At 35.7% G+C, this 17,822-nt stretch overlaps 1 pseudogene; it reads right to left on the reverse strand.

The window, feature by feature from the left end:
• Positions 1 to 15,531: 15,531 nt before the first annotated feature.
• LOC143670267 (ubiquitin-conjugating enzyme E2 N pseudogene) lies at positions 15,532 to 16,157 on the reverse strand (annotated as a pseudogene).
• Between the last annotated feature and the right edge of the window lie 1,665 nt (positions 16,158 to 17,822).

The following is a 17,822-nucleotide window of genomic DNA, read 5'->3' on the forward strand; positions in this document are numbered from 1 at the left end:
ATTGCATTGAATCTGTAAATCAATTTAGGTAGAATTGACATCTTAACTATATTTAGTCTTCCAATCCATGATCATGGTATGCCCTTCCATCTATTTAGGTCTTCTGTGATTTCTTTTAACAGTTTCTTGTAGTTTTCTTTGTATAGGTCTTTTGTCTCTTCAGTTAAATTTATTCCTAAGAATTTTATTCTTTTAGTTGCAATCATAAATGGAATTCGTTTCTTGATTTCCCCCTCAGCTTGTTCATTACTAGTGTATAGAAACACTACAGGTTTTTGAATGTTGATCTTGTAACCTGTCACTTTGCTGTACTCATTTATTAGCTCTAATAGTTTTGCTGTGGATTTTTCAGGGTTTTTGACATATAGTATCATATCATCTGCAAACCGTGATAGTTTTACTTCTTCCTTTCCAATTTTGATGATTGTATTTCTTTTTCTTGTCTAATTGCTCTGGCTAGAACCTCCAACACAATGTTGAATAACAGTGGTGATAGCAGACATCCTTGTTTTGTTCATGACCTTAGGGGGAAAGCTTTCAGTTTTTCCCCATTGAGAATGATACTAGCTCTGAGTTTTCATATATTCCCTTTATCATTTTAAGGAAGTTCCCTTGTATTCCTATTCTTTGAAGTGTTTTCAACAGAAAAGGATGTTGAATCTTGTCAAATGCCTTCTCTGAATCAATTGAGATGATCATGTGATTTTTCTGCTTTGATTTGTTGATATGGTGTATTACATTAATTGATTTTCTTTTGTTGAACCATCCTTGCACACCTGGGATGAATCTTACTTGGTCATGATGTATAATTCTTTTAATGTGTTGCTGGATTCGATTTGCTAAAATTTTGTTGAGGATTTTTACATCTATATTCATTAGAGAGATTTGTCTGTAGTTTTCTTTTTTTTGTAATATCTTTGCCTGCTTTTGGTATGAGGGTGATGTTGGCTTCATAGAATGAATTAGGTAGCTTTCCCTCCACTTCAATTTTTTGAAGAATTTGAGCAGGATTGGTACTAATTCTTTCTGGAATGTTTGGTAGAATTCACATGTGAAGTCATCTGGTAATGGACTTTTCTTTTTGGGAAACTTTTTAATGATTGATTCAATTTCTTTACTTGTGATTGGTTTGTTGAGGTCATCTATTTCTTCTTGAGTCAAAGTTGGTTGTTCATGCCTTTCTAGGAAGTTGTCCATTTTATCTACATTGTTGTATTTACTAGCATAAAGTTGTTCATAGTATCCTGTTATTACCTCCTTTATTTCTGTGGGCTCAGTGGTTGTATTTCCTCTTCCATTTCTGATCTTATTTATTTGTGTCCTCTCTCTTCTTCTTTTTGCCAATATTGCTAATGGCCCATCAATCTTATTGATTTCTCATAGAACCAGCTTCTGGTTTTATAGATTTTCTAAATTTTTTTCATGTTCTCAATTTCATTTATTTCTGTTCTAATCTTTCTTATTTCTTTCCTTTTGCTTGCTTTGGAATTAGTTTGCTGTACTTTCTCTAGTTCTTCCAAGTGGACAGTTAATTCCTGAATTTTTGCCCTTTCTTCTTTTTTGAGATTGACATTTAGGGCAATAAATTTCCCTCTTAGCACTGCCTTTGCTGCATCCCATAAGCTTTGATATGTTGTGTTTTCATTTTCATTTGCCTTGAGATATTTACTGATTTCTCTTGTAATTCCTTCCTTGACCCACTCGTTGTTTAAGGGTGTGCTGTTGAGCCTCCACATATTTGTGAATTTTCTCTGCCTATTATTGATTTCCAACTTCATTCCTTTATGATCTGAGAAAGTGTTTTGTATAATTTCAATCTTTTTACATTTCTTGAGACTTGCTTTGTGACTCAGCATATGGTCTATCTTTGAGAATGATCCATGAGCACTTGAGAAAAAGGTGTATCCTGCTGTTGTGGGGTGTAATGTCGTATAAATGTCTGTTAAGTCTAGCTCATTTATTGTAATATTCAAATTCTCTGTTTCTTTATTGATCCTCTGTCTAGATATTCTGTCCATTGACAGAATTGAAGTGGAGGATTGAAGTCTCCAACTATTATGGTAGTTGTGTCTATTTCCCTTTTCAGTGTTTGCAGTGTTTGCCTCGTGCATTTTGGGACATTTTGGTTCGGTGCATAAATATTCATGATTGTTATGTCTTCATGTTGGATTGTTCCTTTTATTAGTACATAGTATCCTTCTTTGTCTTTTTTAACTGTTTTGCATTTGAAGTCTAATTTGTTGGATATTAGTATAGCTACTCTTGCTCTTTTCTGGTTGTTATTTGCATGAAATATCTTTTCCTAAACTTTCACTTTCAACTTATGTTTGTCTTTGCATCTAAGATGTGTTTCCTGTGGACAGCATATAGTAGGATCCTGTTTTTTAATCCATTCTGCCAGTCTATGTCTTTTGATTGGGAAGTTCAAGTCATTAACATTACTGTAATTACGGTATGGGTAGTACTTTCTTCTACCATTTTGCCTTTTGCATTTTATATGTCATATCTAATTTTCCTTCTTTCTACACTCTTCTCTACACCTATCTCTTTTGTCTTTTCATATCTACCTCTAGTGCTCCCTTTAGTATTTCTTGCAGAGCTGGTCTCTTGGTCACAAATTCTCTCAGTGACTTTTTGTCTGAAAATGTTTTAATTTCTCCCTCATTTTTGGAGGACAGTTTTGCTGGGTATAGAATTCTTGGTTGGCAGTTTTTCTCTTTTAGTAATTTAAATATATCATCCCACTGTCTTCTCATCTCCATAGTTTCTGCTGAGAAATCTACACATAGTCTTATTAGGTTTCCCTTGTATGTGATGGATTGTTTTTCTCTTGCTGCTTTCATGATCCTCTCTTTCTCTTTGACCTCTGACATCCTGACAAGTAAGTGTCTTGGATAATGTCTATTTGGATCTATTCTCTTTGGGGTATGCTGCCGTTCTTGGATCTGTAATTTTAGATCTTTCATAAGAGTTAGGAAATTTTCAGCGATAATTTCTTCCATTAGTTTTTCTTCTCCTTTTTCCTTCTCTTCTCCTTCCGGGACACCCACAACATGTATATCTGTGCACTTCATATTATCATTCAATTCTCTGAGTCCCTGCTCATATTTTTCCATATTTTCCCTATGATTTCTGTTTCTTGCAGGATTTCAGATGTTCCGTCCTCCAGTTCACTAATCCTAACCTCTGTCTCTTGAAATCTACCATTGTAGGTTTCCATTGTTTTTTTCATCTCTTCTACTGTACCTTTCATTCCCATAAGTTCTGTGATTTGTTTTTTCAGACTTTCCATTTCTCCTTTTTGTTCATCCTTGCCTTCTTCATATCCTCCCTCAATTCATTGACTTGATTTTTGATGAGATTTCCATGTCTGCTCATGCATTCTGAATTAATTGTTTCAACTCCTGTATCTCATTTGAATTGTTGGTTTGTTCCTTTGACTGGGTCATATTTTCAATTTTCCTGGTGTGATTTGTTATTTTTTGCTGGCGTTTGGACATTTAATTACCTGAATTAGTTTATTCTTGAGATTGCTTTCACTTATCTTAGCTAGGGTTTTCTTGCTAGATGAGTTTGTTGTCTATCTGTTCTTTGACCTTCAGTTCAGCTTTTTCTGGGCCTCTAGCTTAAGTTTTGTTTAACAGACGGTAATTTTTCAGTTCTTGTTTTCTTGTTTCTTGTCCTGCTTGTAAGGTGCCTTTTCCCTCCCCACCTTTAGGAAGGTCTACATAGGTATTACAGACTCCAGCTGGGTTTTCCAAGACTAAACTGGCCCCTATCGGGGGAAGGAGTCACCTGTGTCAGTTTTCCCTGAGGGTGAGACCCAGCAGGTTGAAAGACTTTCCTGTGCAGTCTCTGGGCTCTGTTTTTCTTATCCTGCCCAGTATGTGGTGCTTGTCTGTCTGTGAGTCTTACCAGCAAAAGATGTTGTGGCTCCTTTAACTTTGGAAGGCTCTCCCTGCTGGGGGCATGGTGGAGACAGAGCAGAGGTTGTAGGCTGGTTTTAATGGCTTCAAATTGCCAAGACCTGGGGTCTGAATTCCTTGAGAGAAGGATTCCACCTAAGTTGGGCTTCACCCCTCCCCTGGGGAAGGCACACATGGGAGATAGCCCTGAAAGCAGTCTGTTTCTGCCTATTCCTGGGCAGTTGCAGCCCAAGTAATCCCACCACTGAATCCAGAGGCAGCCAAGCCTCCATAGAAACAACCACAAAAACCTGTTTCATCCCCTTTTCTCTTTTTCTGTTAGCCCAATAAACGACCTCTGCCTTGACCAGTTTTGCCTGAGCTGGGGGCCTATTTTTAGTAGTCAGAATTTGTTTATTAATGCCACAATTGGTGTTTGGTTGGACTCAGTCCCTGCTGCTGTTAGAGTCTTTTTCCTTTCCCTCTGGGAAGCTGCCTGTGGGGGAGGGCCCCTGGCGCCAGCTGCCACAGCTTGGGGAACTCACTGTTCTGGAGACTCACAGTTGGTCCAGCTGGTCCAGACTGGGGTATGCTGTGTGTGCGGTCACTATCGTGGCTCCAGGAGCTGTTCTGTACTGTTTCTGGTTATTTAGTAGTTATTCTGGAGGATGAAGTAAAACACGCACATTGCTAAGCCGCCATCTTGACCCCTTTGTATCATTTTTATGAGTACCATCTCATTTCATCTTCACAGCAATCCTCTGAGGTAGGTAGTTACAATTCCCATTTTATAGAAGAGGTAACTGAGGTACAGAGAAGTTAAGTGACTTGACCAAGTTTGCATAGCTAATTAGTGGCAGAGTCAGAATTGAGACCTAGACAGTGTGGCTGCCAAGCTTATACTCCATAACCATTTTTACTGTTCTGCCTCTCCTTTATCTCACCCAATCCCAGGGATTCAATCATCATTTCTTAGCTGATGACTTCTGATTCCTAATTCCGGCTTGGCTTCTTTCTTAAGCTCAGATTTACAAAGGTAAATCCACCATGGCCAAATATATTTTCCTTGTGCCCTCCCTATTTATGTCTTATGGAAGAAATATATTGTCTCTTTTCCTCTCCTCTTTCATCCCACATGTGATCAGTCACTAAGTTCATCTTTCTCCCTAGTCAGCTAAATAACCTAGTGTTTTTCTTTCATTTCCACTTGAGCTGCCATTAACCATAGTTTCTGTTTTCATATTTTTGTACAATTTATTTCTTTTTAAACCTAAGCTCAGATCTCGCACATCCCTTTTGAATTTCATCTTGTTGGTTTCCATTCATTGGTCTATTGTTTAAACTCCCTTTAGATATGTTTGACCAGAGAAATCCACCAAATTGTAGTATTGTACAGTTGAAGTTTTCCATCTAGACCACAAAGATTTTCTAAGAAACTTTACTTTGTGTATATAATTTAGTTTTGACTGAACTGTTTGAAAGTAAGTAGCAGATATTCTGACACTTACCCTTAAATACTTTACAGCTTTAAAAGGTGAGGACATTTTCCTGCACAGCCATAGTATTAAACACAATAATAATATAATATAATATATGATATGATATGATATGATATGATATGATATGATATAATATAATATAATATAATATAATATAATATAATATAATATAATATAATATAATATAATATAATATAATATAATATAATATAATAATATAATATATTTACACAGTATGTCCAGAAAGCATCTTTTATAAACTGGAAGTTATGAACCATAATCCCAGGTTCACATGTTGCATTTCATTATATTTCTTTTATTTAGAAAAGTTCCATCACTCTTTTCCACCCCACCCCCATAATACTGATATTTTGAAGAGAACAGGCCAGTTATCTCATAGAATGTTCCATGTTCTGGGCTTCTTTGATAGTTTCCTCATGATGTCATTTAATTTGCTCCTTTATCCCCTGTATTTCCTGTAAAACTGGAATTCAGATCTAGAAGAATGAATAGTTTCAGATCACACAGTTTTGGTAAGATTGTAGGTGGTACTACTTTTTAAATATTGTACTCCACATAAAGAGACACAAACACAAAAGGGCCCTATTAGTGATATTAAGCTTGATCACTAGGTTAAGGTGATGACCACTAATATCTCTTCTTTGTGATGGTACATTTTCCTTTGCAGTCATGGCTTCTTAATGAAGCTACTTCTGTGCCTGTTGGACCCCACTGTGTCAACCGCCTTGAGCAGTGGTTGCAGTCCTTTTAGTTTCACCCTTCTGATGCTTTCTTGTCCTGTAAGCATCAAAGTAAGTGTACCTCCTTCTACTACTGAAGGAATTCTGTGAATGCCAAAAGAGGTGAAAGAAACCTCCTAAAGTACATAAGGACTGAGCTGGGCCTGGAAAATATGCCAGGTTTGAATAAACTGAGGGAAGCTATCAGGGCATTCCAGAAGGGGAGAACAGCATGACTGAATGTGTGATGGCAGAAATGAGCATAGAACTGGAAGTGTCTAGCTTTGTTGAAGAGGAAATGCCTGCTTGGGAGGAGTGGGAAGGAAATAGGAAAAATAATTTGGGGTCATTTTATAAAGAAGCTGGAATGCCAACCTGAAGAATTGGGATGTCTAAGGATAATCAAAACTGAGGTTTCTGTGTATAGTCTCAAGCAAGAACCAGCCCCCTGCCAGCAAATGCTAGGACGTCACAGAAAGGCGCTTTCTTGGCCCCTGGGCCTTAAGCATTCTTTTCCTGGAACATAGTAGACACTCAAATAAATGCAAATATCTCTCACCTACTCTGTGTAGCATGAGGTCAGGGTGAGATCAATTTTGTCCTCATTTTCCCAAAGAAAAAAGTGAGACCCAGTTCAAGTGGAATTCCTCCTTCAAGGAATTTAGGCCCTTGGGGACTGGAAAACTGAAGCAATTAAAGAAAACTTAAAATCTCAACTCTGTCTCAACCACACCCCTGGCAAGGACAGTCTGCTGAAATTAAAGGTACCACATCACTTTACACTGGTGGGAAGCCACAGGAAGACAAGTGCTACATGCTGGGCAAGATAGGAAAACACAGAGTCTGAGGTTTCATGGGAAAGGCCAATCACTCAGAGACCTGGAGGCAATTCCCCAGGGCTTTTCTTTCACATTTTATTTCTTTGGAGATAGCATAAAAGGCTCTTATGTCCTCCAAGAGATCTACAATATTTGATCATATTAACCTCAACACTAGAAGAAGCAGGGTCTTGTTCATTTGTTGGTGTGTTCATTTTCTATTGCTGCATTACAATTTACAACAAACTTAAGAGACTTTTAAATCATCCATTTATTTGCTCATAGTTCTATAGGTAAGAAGCATCGCTTGGCTGAGTTCTTTGTTCAAGGTACCCCAAAGCTGGAATCAAGTGTTGTTCATGCTGAGTTCTTGTCTGGAGACTCTGGAGGAGAATCTGCTCCCAAGCTCATTCTGGGAAGAACTCACTTCCTTACTGTTGGAAAACTGTGGTCTCAATTCCCTTACTGGGTTTCAAAACTACAGACCACTCTCATTTCTATAGCCTTCTATAGTTGGGATATTTTCATGGCCATTGAACTATGGATTTGCAACTTAATAAGCTTACCCTTTTAAAAGCCATTCTGTTTCTGGAATAATATCACATTCCAGCAGCTAGCAAACTCAAACACTGGACTTCAGGGCTTCTCTGGCATTAGAACCATCTGGAGATACTAAGTCTCTGAAAAACAAACCTGACAGAATTTTATAGAGCACAGGATATTTTTCAGTGTTTCTAGAACACTATTAGTTGGGGCTTGCCATATTGTGGTAGTTTGTAATAACTGGCTGAAACTTGCATAAGAGTAACATCCAGAATGACCTTTCAACTTGATTTGAAATCTTTTAGTTATTAAAACTCAATTTCTTTTCCCCCTTTTGGTCAGTTAATCCACAATTATGACCAGGCTTATCCTTAGAACTTATGTCTCATGATTTCAGGGCCAGTTATGTCCTGTGATGCCAAGAACAGGCTTACACCCCTGGAGAGCATGTCTCATGTTGGCAGAAAGTTTAGAGTTTGGCTTAGAAAGAGACTGTATTTGAGAAACAGCAGAGATTTTCTGTAGATGACTCTTATGCACTTATCATAAGTAAGTTCAGTTTGCTATTATAGAAATGTTTCATCAGGGCAAGCCTCATATTTGAGGTGTTAGCTTATTAAATTGGGAGCCTCTTTTGCTTAAGAAAATGTCAGGAATTCCTCAGGTGGGGAGGTTTAATAGTTCTATATTTCCTAGTCTTTGTAAATACTTTTTTCATTTTCTGCTCAAAATACTCTGAAATGCATCATTACATAACATTAATTTGTACAGAATATTAAGATTTTATTCCTTATTCCAGGTTCTATTTTAAACAAAGCTGAATTAGGTTGTTTAAATTAATTGACTAGACAGATTAAATTAGTGTGTTATAGTAAACATATTTTGGACAAAATAAACTTTTTTCTTTTTATCTCACAAAAGTTAAAGCTTTAAAACACAGACCAATATTGTTCTTTACCCTTTATATTGATTTACCTTGGTTTTAACCAGATCAGTTTCATCTTATCTTTAATCAGAGTTTGATCTTTTTTAGTTGCAACTTTTAAGAGTTACTGTATGAACCCATGCTGACTTTCAGAGCTGAAGAAATAATTCTGAGCTTCAGGTGTCACATAGACACTTAAAGTTCCAGGGAACTACTAGGTTATACAAAGAGTAAAGCATTTTAGAATTTAAAGACAACAGTTAAAGTATATAACCTGAGCTTTAATTTTTATAAGCATTTTTAAATGAAGCTATTTTTAGAAATAAAAGCAAACAGTTGTTTTATATTAACAAACCATAGCAGAGCTTTTGTTCTGTTTCACACTAACACATTTATCAGTTATGTTAATTAACAGATTATATATATATTTGCCCTGCCTTTCTTTTAAAATTTTTTCTTGTTATGGATGTAGTTTTGACTTATGGCTGAAGTATTACAGCAAAGCAGTGTTACTGATAATTTGGTTGTTTTTTATGATCTGTAGCTTTTTAAGAACAATTAAAACCATGATTAACAATGCCATACCATTGCTGAACATTGTACAGATAAGAATCAGGATCACATTGTCAGATTTTTAGGAATTTTATACAACTTCTAAATATATGAATAATATTATTTTACCTATACAAATTTAACTAGCAACAGGATTGAAAATCTTTTAACCACTGTGATATTTCCCAAACACTCCCTATGCAGTAGGTTAAACTATTTCAGCACTTTACTTATAGAAAATAAAAGAACAAATTACTTGTAACAGTTTTTTTCATGAACAGTGAGAAGACTTGTTTTCTGAAATAAAAGATGAGAAGTCTAATGATATTAACAAGCATATTATTCTGTGTAAACTCTTTGTTTTCTAGACAAAGTACTTGGATGATTAAGAAAAAATTTTCAAAAAAACTTTAAAGAACAGATGAAAATTTACATTATTTAACATGGAGAAAAAATTGTTTTGTGTGAATGTCTGGCTTGACACAAAAGGTTTCTTTTTAATATATGACAAACAGACATTGTATTTTGGTCAGCACTGACTATGACAGACAGAATTCACTTTTATAAATTTCTTTTTACAGTTCTTTACCTTTATTCAGAGCTCATAGACAACAATGAGTATAACTAAATCCAATCCATTAAACTTTCTATCACCTATAATTTTTATTTTTCCAGACTGCACCTAATTAGAAGTAAATTTAATATTACATTCACAAAGCTTTTGAACTTGTATACTTCCTTCCAATAACAGTATCATGAAGGGGAGAAAAGACAGAGATATAATAAAATAATGGAAGAAGGATGAAATTTATGCTTGGCTTAGGAACACAGCCATTAATTTATATACTTTATATTCAGACTGCACAAATGATTACATTTCAATATACCTTAAAATCTGTGACCAGGACCATTGGGAAAGATCTTTGTATTTTTTTCTTTCAGAGACAACCTTTTAGCAGTTTTCTGCTGCCTTAGGGAAATTCCAGAGTCAGTTTTTTCTAAGTCCAAGTTTGTTTATAGTAAATATAAAACTAAGATCTATGAATATTATCTCTCAGAGGGTTTCCTCTTTTATTTTATTTAGAAATATCAATTTACATATTTATATAAGAACATTATTTATAAGCAGTTTGAATAGAACTTTTAAAGATGTTTTTAAATTTTTTTATTACCATCTGAAGGTATGAGAGTATACAAGGAACAACTAGACAAACACAACTAGAAACTTAGTTATACAAGAAGGAGAAACACAGAAATACTTTTGAGAGGGAACCAATTAGGAACATTTGACTAATACAGATGCAGAAATATACTAAATAACAAACTGAAATGGACATTTACTATTTAATATATTTAAGTAACACACCAATTAATAACTAGACTGAATACATAAACTAATAAACAGGCATTAAACACTTAGATTTCACTAGGAGAGGTTATGGGACACTGTAAGGTACTGAAATTCTTTAATAAATTAGATGGGATAAGTAGAATGTGAACTTAGATGCTGTTCAACTTGAAAAAGGTTAGAAAGGGAAAAGGGAACATGGCAGCAGTTTTGGCTTAGCTTAAGTGGGGCTGTGTAGGGAAGATGGTGAAAGGAGTTAAGGAGGTCTTTGCAGGATCAAAGGAAGAGTTGGTAGGGGGATCAAGGAGAAGGACTTGATAAGTGAAACAAGTTTGGTGGGGGGGGTTTCACACTGAGTTATCCCTCCTTTTTCATAAAAGGTAGAACTTGTTTGAAACTGAGAAATTTATTAGCCTTCTTCCTGCCAGTATAATTTTTGGGGTCTGGATAATTTCCTTTCATCTTTTACTCTTTCTATCTATCTAGTCAAACTGGAATGCTTCTGCTGATATAATTTTATCAAGAACTGTGCAAGCCCTCTATTTAAGAGGGGTGAAGAGCTAATGATTCCACATCATGAGACAAAGGCAACATCCACAGATCTTTCCAAGATAATCCCCTCTACATCTGTCTTCTCCTGAGATAGCTATGAGACAACACCCTTAAACTTCCTAGTGGTACTTTGTTTTGCTTGGGATCTGGAGGAACACCTTTAGTTTCTTCTCTATGCCTTGCTTTCAGCAGCAGACTCTTAATTTTAACATCTTTTGCCATTTGGATAGGCTAACAGTTTCCCAAGTCATTCCATCCTGGTTCCTTTATGTCTTTCCCTCAATTAATCTCTCTTCTCTCACATTTTACTATAAGTAGTAAGAATAAAGGTGACACCTTCAACACTTTACTTGAAAATCTCCTCAGCTATATATATATATATCCAGGTATATAATTTATAAATTCTGCCTTCCACATAGGTGAAGGACACAATTTTGTTAATCTTTCTGTTGCCATTAACAAGGATCCTCTTTCCAATAACATATTCTCCACTTTCTTCTAAACCCTCACAGGCAGCATTCTTAAAGTCCATATCTCTACTAAAATTCTGTTCACCATGATTTAAGTTTTTCATAAAGCTATTTAAGATTTCTCTTTAATGGTTCTCACTTCCTTTTGGGCTCTCACCAGCAATATCTTTAACGTCCATATTTCTAATAACTGTCTGTTAAAGGCAAACTAAGCTGTTTCTATCAAGGCTCAAAATTATTTCAGCCTTGCCCCACTGCCTGATGCCAAAGCCTCTCCCAGATTTAAGGTATTTGTTTTAGCAGCACCCCAGGTGCTGTATCTGTATCCAGCTATCAAAGTCTCTATTACTTTTCATTGTTGCATAACAAATTACCACACTTTTAGCAGCTTAATGTCCACTTGATTGGGTTGAAGAAAAGTGTTGGCTATTTTGAATTCACATCTGGAGGCTCTGGAATTCTCATTTTGTTGTTGGCAGAATTCATTTTCTTGAGGTTGTAGTGCTAATGTCCTCATTTCCTTGCTAGCTGCCAGTCACATTACTTTCAACTTCCAGAAGCTACCCACCTTCCTTAACACATGACCAGTAATGGCACATCAAACTCTTTTTGTGATCATCTTTCCCTTTCTTAAAGTCAACTGTGCTTTGCAGTGTGATTTAATCATAGTAATAAGATTCATCATATTCATACTCCTGAGGATTAGTGGAGTGTGCACTCTAGGGAGATGGAAAGTCTTGGAGGTCTTCTTAGAATCCTGCCTACACAGTTGGTTTACCTCACTATGTAGTTATAGGGTCATTTACTTGCTGTATTTCTCCCCCCTAACGCCAGGTCTGTGTATCTTAAGTCCATGAAGGCATGTGAAATTCTAGGTGAGTCCCCATGACTTTAATTTTCCTGGTGAAGGATTCACCACTTTACCTCCTCCTCCAGGCCTGGAGTTCCAGCCTGACACTGCTTTTGAGGTTTTATAACTGAGATTATTAAAGCCAGCTTTGGTTTCCCAGTCAAACTGATTTTTAATTCTGTTTTCCTTTCACCTCTCCCATGAAAAAATACATGGCCGTCCAAGGGGCAGCTCTCCTTTGTCTTCACACCCTCAAAACCCAGCAGAGGCACTAATGGATTTGTGATATCAGGTCAGCAATCACAGACTCTTTGAAAAAATACAAAGTCATTTTCCTCCTTTCTTTTTGTTCCAGAAAACTGCAACAGAAAAAGGAGTTAAAAATCTTTCTAGGTATGAGCAAATGTTTTCTGGCTCCCTTCCCATTAATTGAGACATTGCACTCTTGTTTTCTGCCTTTCCAATGAGCAATGGAGGTCTCACAAGCTTTGAGGAGGGGCTGGGAAGAAGGAGTGGTTAAAATGCCAAATCTCTGAAAACACCATCTGTCTGACATTACTCCATCTCCAAAAATGAGGAGCCATGACAGAATTAGTTGTATATGATTTATATTTTTGCAGAATCACAAAATGTCAGGGCTGGACAATGTATACTGCTAGCTTCCTACACTGGCAGCCTCCAGGGTGAAATTAGGACCATGGGTGTATTTTGTTAGGCCAGCACAGTATCTTCTTTTTAAAGTTTGAAACTGAAATCCTTTAAGTGAGGCATGCATACTCCAGTTTTTGTCACAGTCTTCACAATTCCCTAGTGTATTATACCAGGCTTTTTCACACATTTTCTCAACTGCCCATGAGGTAGAATGGAATGATGATGAAGTATGTGGCCTATGGAGCCAGACTGCCTAGGCTCAAGTTCCAGCTCTTCTACTTGTCAATTGTGTGACTTTGAGTTAATTATTTTACTTCTTTATGCTTTAGTTCCCATGTCAGTAAAAATGGAGTTAATAATAGCATGATACCTATTTCATAGAGCTGTCACAAACATTAAATGTGTTAAAATTCATAAATTGTTCAAAACAGAGCCTTGTACATATTAAGTGCTTTGTAGGTGTTTATTGCTGCTTGAGCCCTGAAGGCATTTATTTAAGTTTGTGTCTCATGATTCTAGTACAATTTTCCCAATCCCACATTTTATAAATGAAGAAATTAAAGTATGAAGAGGTCAAAATGTTGCTGCAAGGATCAAATGAAATGATGTGAAACCTCCTAGCAAAAGCTAAGTCCTCCAAAAATATGTGTTCTATTCTTTCCCAACCATGTAAAAAATTGTGTTCATGTCCAGCACTGGGTCTTTGTCTACAAATCTCTCAGTTTCCCCTCCTGTTTGCCCCCATTTACAAGCACAGAGCATGTTTTCTTTTTTAATCTTTACACCATGGGGCTAGGCTGCATTTTGGCATTGCTTTCATTGGCATTTCTACTGGTGAGTTGTCTCTATAGTAGGTATAATCTGGAATGCCATTTAGCTGTTTTCTTTCCCTTGTTCCATAGATCTATTGGTGTAGTGGATCACAAGTGTATTCTGGAACTTCTCATAGCCATTTTATCCCTTTGCTCAATATACCTGTTGGTTTAGTGGCTGTAGTTTTTCTGCTAGGGAGACATAGGTCTAAATCCTACTTTGTGTAACATTGGGCCTACACTTTCCCTAACCCGGGCCTCAGGATTCATCTAAAAATTGAAGCAGGTGAAAGTGGCCCATCTCTAAGGACCTTTCAGATCTCAACCTTGAATTAATTCTAGGCTGTGCCAAAGTTTGTCATCAAATCAATAATCTAATTTCACATCTTGAAGAACTAAGAAAAAGAAGAGCAAACTACAACTAAAGTTATCAGAAGAAAATAAACATTGGAGTGGAAATGAACTGATTAGACAATAGAAAAACAATTGAATCAATGAAATGAAAAACTTTTTCTTTGCAAAGATCAATAAAATTGATAAAGCTTTAGCTAGACTGACAAAGAAAAAAGAAGACATCAATAACTAAATCAGAAATGAAAATTGGGACATTACTATTGATCTTGCAGAAATTGAAAGGATTACCTCAAAATCCTATGAACAATTGTAAGCCAATGAATCAGGTAATCTAGATGATATGGGCAAATTCCTAGAAACATGCAATTTACCTTAACTGGTTAAAAAGAAATGGAAGATCTCAATAAGCTTATAAAAGCAAAAGAGGTTGAATTCATAAACAAAAACCACCCAATAAAGAAAAGTACAGACCCAGATAGCATCTCTGGTTAATTGTACCAAATAGTCAAAGAATTAACACCAATACTTCTCAAACTTTTACAGAAATTTTAAAAGGAGGGAACACTTTCTAATTCATTCAATGAGGCCAGCTTTACCCTGATGCCAAAACCAAATAAAGACATCACAAGAAAATTATAGAGCAATGTCATTATGAATATAGATGTGAAAATCCTCAGCAAAATACTAATAGAATCCAATAGCATATTTAAAAAAATTATACACTATGAAAAATGGTATTTATCCCAGGAATGCAAGTGCAGCTCAGCATAAAACAATCAATGTAATATAGCACATTAATAGAATGAAGGAAAATATCACATAATCATCTCAATTGATTCAGACTAGGCATTTGAAAAAATCCAACAATCTTTCTTTTTTTTTCCATCAGAATTTTAATTTTTAAATATGATTGTCACATTGGGAAAATGAAAATAAGCACAGTAAAATAAACTGTACAAAGGCAAAGTAGAATAACAAAAAATATTTTACTAAAACATAAGATTTTCAGAAGTTTCCAGACAAGCCATACAAAATGGTCACAAGCTTCGTTTTTGAAGGGAGGATTCTATACTTGACAGCAAAGTCACAATGTTATTAGTGAGGACTGTGATGTTTGTTTAATGTTCCCATTTTGGTTCAAACAATCAAGCTTGTCCATCTACAGCGTCTAAATAAAGTTAGACTTGGCTAAAGGGTATATTCTAAAGAACAACTGGTTAGCCGCTTTTAACCAACACATTTAATTAGATCACCACAAAAGGCGTGGGGGGGGAAGGAACTTATAAAATAATAAAACTATCTCCCTCCTCAAAAATAAAAATAAATAAAAACACCCACACCCCTGCAGCTAACCCTGACAACTACCTTCATTCACAGTGCTTTATAATTAAACCATGATGGGGGGAAGAATAAAAGCAGGAGAGGGGCCACTGCTTTTAAACGTTTCGCAACAATCCAGATGATACTTCTAGCCTCTGCTCATGCTTTACAACAGTGAATCAGGACAAGACATAGATTTGCTAATGTGCATTTAATCACCAAAGGACTGAAGATGTCTGGGCTTTTATTCTGTAATGTTTCTAAGACTGTGTCCATTAAATGCAAACAAAAAAGGAAGAAGTCTTGACAGAACAGGAGAAGTGATGCACACTTGATGATCAGATCGATTTAAATATTATTCATGGCATATAGCTTAGTCCATGCTCTAGCTGTTTCTATGGCTTGGGCTTCGTTGGTCTTCCATTGCTCCGCTACATCATTTGCTAATGGATCATCTGGATTGGGAGAACTTAACAAAGCCTGGATCGATAGCAGAACTGTGCGGATCTGCAGTGCTGGGGACCACTTATCTTTCAAAATATCTAAACATATTTTTCCCAACTTGTCTACATTAGGGTGATAAATTTTGGTCATGAAACGTACTTTAGGGGCTGCCATTGGGTATTCTTCTGGAAGGAATAGTTCAAGTTTAAAAGTCCCTCCCTCAAAGGGGGAATCTTGGGGGCCAGCAATGACCACGTGAAAATAACGGGCGTTGCTCTCATCTGGTTCTGCTTTAATACCGGGAACTGGTTCTGCCAGCAAACACTGGGTTTCCTTGATAATCCTGCGGGGAAGCCCGGCCATCTTGTCAGATCCCGAGTTTGGCCTCTGGTCCCAACAATCTTTCTTGATAAAAATACTCAAAAATAAGAACAGAAGGAAATTCCCTTAACATGATAAAGGGCAATTAGGAAAAACCCAGAATGAAATACAGCATGTTGATTGAAGGAAAATACCACATAATCATCTCAATTGATGGACACAATGCATTTGAAAAAATCCTACTGATATTATACTCAATGGTAAAAGTTTGAAAGCTTTTTCAGTATCAGGGAAGGATGTCCCCCTTTACTATGGCCATTCAACATTTTACTGTAAGTTCTAGCCAAGGCAATTAAGAAAGCAAAAGAAATAAAAGGCATCCAAACTGAAAAGGAAGAAGTAAAATTGTCTCTGTTCACAGATGCCATTATCCTTTATGTCAAAAATTCAAGCAAATCCACAAGAAAATATTACAACTAATAAGCAAATTCAGTAAAAGTGAGTAAAATATTAACAAACAAATTCAACTGTGTTTCTATACACTAGTAAGGAACAGTCTGAAATGTAAATTAAGAAAGCAATTCCATTTAAATTGCATTTAAAAGAATGAAATATGTAGATATAAATTTAACCAAGAAGGTGAAAAACTTCTATAATGAAAACTACAGAACATTAAGGATAGACACATAAAGCAATGGAATAGAAATGAGAGTCCAGGAATGAACACACACATATACAGCCAGATAAATTTTGACAGGAGTGCCAAGTACATTAAAAGGGCAAGCTTTTCAACAAATGGTGATGGGAAACTGGATATCCACATGGAAAGGAATGAAGTTAGATCGCTTAAAAATTAACACAAAATAGATCAATGACTGAAATATAAGAGCTAAAATCATAAAACTTTTAGAAGAAAACCTTCATGGTGTTGGATTTGGCAATGATTTGTTAGATTAAATACCAAAAGGGCCAGCAATAAAAGAAAAAAGAGATACACTCGACTTCATCAAAATAAAGAAAATCTTTGTGTTCCAAGGGGATTATGAGAGTAGGGAAAAGAAAACCTAGAGAATGATAGAAAATAGCAGCAAATTAAATATATATATTAAATTTTATATACATATATATATAAAGGGTTTAATATCCAGAATATAAAGAACTGCAACAAATCAACAGTAAAAGACAAGCAACTCAACTAAAAAATAGTCAAAGAACACAAATAGATATTTCTTTCCAGGGAATATATACAAATGGCCAATAAGCATATGCAGTGATGCTCAACAACATTAGTCATCAGGAAAATGCAAACAAAAACCATGAGATATCACTTCATACCCACTAACATGTTATTATTTTGTTTTAATTTTTGTTATTTTTTTAAACTTAGCAACATACAAACACAAACATTCTTGCCATATGATCATTCCATTATTGGTATATAATCAATAACTCACAATATCATCACATATTTGTATATTCATCACCATGATCATTTCTTAGAACATTTGCATTAATTCAGAAAAAGAAATACAAAGAAAAAAGAAAAAACTCATACATACTATGCCCCTTACCCCTCCCTCTCATAGACTGCTAGTATTTCCATCTACCCAATATTTCCTTTTTTCCCCTTTTTTCTATACCCCTTAAACCACTTCCTTTCATTGATCACTAGCACTTCAATCTACTAAATTTATTTTAACATTTGTTCCACTTATTAT

The sequence above is a fragment of the Tamandua tetradactyla genome, chromosome X (assembly GCF_023851605.1).
Source record: "Tamandua tetradactyla isolate mTamTet1 chromosome X, mTamTet1.pri, whole genome shotgun sequence".
In the NCBI taxonomy this organism is placed as follows: domain Eukaryota; kingdom Metazoa; phylum Chordata; class Mammalia; order Pilosa; family Myrmecophagidae; genus Tamandua; species Tamandua tetradactyla.